This window comes from Gossypium arboreum, chromosome 11 (genome assembly GCF_025698485.1).
Source record: "Gossypium arboreum isolate Shixiya-1 chromosome 11, ASM2569848v2, whole genome shotgun sequence".
Lineage (NCBI taxonomy): Eukaryota > Viridiplantae > Streptophyta > Magnoliopsida > Malvales > Malvaceae > Gossypium > Gossypium arboreum.
In genome coordinates this window covers 77,496,680-77,497,951 of record NC_069080.1, presented here as the reverse complement: position 1 = coordinate 77,497,951, position 1,272 = coordinate 77,496,680, and the positions used below count along the sequence as shown (strand labels likewise).

The 1,272-nt window shown below is 36.6% G+C and overlaps 1 non-coding gene across 1 annotated transcript; it reads left to right on the top strand.

The window, feature by feature from the left end:
• The first annotated feature begins 342 nt into the window (after positions 1 to 342).
• On the top strand, positions 343 to 449 carry LOC128284699 (small nucleolar RNA R71). The gene has a single exon (XR_008275122.1). It is a non-coding gene; the product is annotated as a small nucleolar RNA R71 (small nucleolar RNA).
• Positions 450 to 1,272: the final 823 nt, after the last annotated feature.

The window sequence follows — 1,272 nt, the reverse complement described above, 5'->3', positions numbered from 1 at the left end:
ACTAATTGGCCCGACAAAAAATTCTAGAAAAAAATTTGTAGATGGACTTATGGGTCTAGTTTCAGAAAAAATTTATGGAACTGGTTTTCAAGTTTTGGAACTTGAGATATGATTTTTAAGGTGACAGTGACGCAGTTAGCCAGCTTGTCTGGAAATTTTAAATGAACTGTGTTTTACAATGAAATAAGTCTGTTAACACCTCGTGTTCGACTCCGGCAACGGTCTCGGGCACGGGGCGTTACAGTTTTGTTATTTAGGGTTCCACCGGCGGTTGCATCGATTAACTATCTAGTTGAAGGGTTCAAACTGTTGTAAAAAGTTTGAACCTATAGCCATAAGGGTAACCCATGGTGAGGGCACATTCTCAATAAGTCCTTGTACCTCTCCAATGCATCGTAAAGAGTTTCTAAATCCATCTGCACAAAAGAAGTGATATCATTCCTCAAATTTTCCGTTTTAGCTGGCGAAAAATACGTTAGTAAAAACTTTTCGATCATTTGTTCCCAAGTAATGATGGAACCTCGTGGTAACAAGTTCAACCACTGTTTAGTTTTGTTTCTTAATGAAAAGGGAAATAACCGAAGATGAATGGCATCATCAGAAACATCATTTATTTTGAATGTATCGCAGAACTCTAAGAAGTTGGCCGAATGAGTATTTGGATCTTCATCCTGCAAACCATCAAACTGAACAAACTGTTGAATCATTTGTATAATGTTAGGTTTCAGTTCAAAATTATTTGCAGTAGTTGCAGGTCTAACAATACTCGATTCAGCCCCCGCTAAATTAGGCTTAGCATAGTCGTACATAGTATGAGGAGCAGGATTCTGATTCACTAGATTTGCGGCAACCATAGGAGGTAGCAGATTGTTTTGATTTTTAGTCATCTCCTTGGTAATATTAGTATCGTCTTCGTGCTCTTCCTTTATATACTATAGACTTTGCCTTATTTCTCTATGATTTTTGCGAGCTGTGCTTTCAATTTCACTATCAAAAAGTAGAGGTCCTATCTGGTTTCTTCTAGTCATAAACTATAAGAAACTGCCAGAAGCAAATAAAAGAAAAATTAGTAAATTACAAAAAAAACAAAAAAAATTTGCAATAAAAATAAAAATGGCTAAAGTAATAAAAATCAAGCGTTCCTAATATCTTAGTCCCCCACAACGGCGCTAAAAACTTGATGGTCGTTAAACTGACTAAAAATTCGACAAAGGCAAGCGCACCTATCGAGCAGTAGTATAGTTATGGTGAGACCGAAAATATCGTATCCAC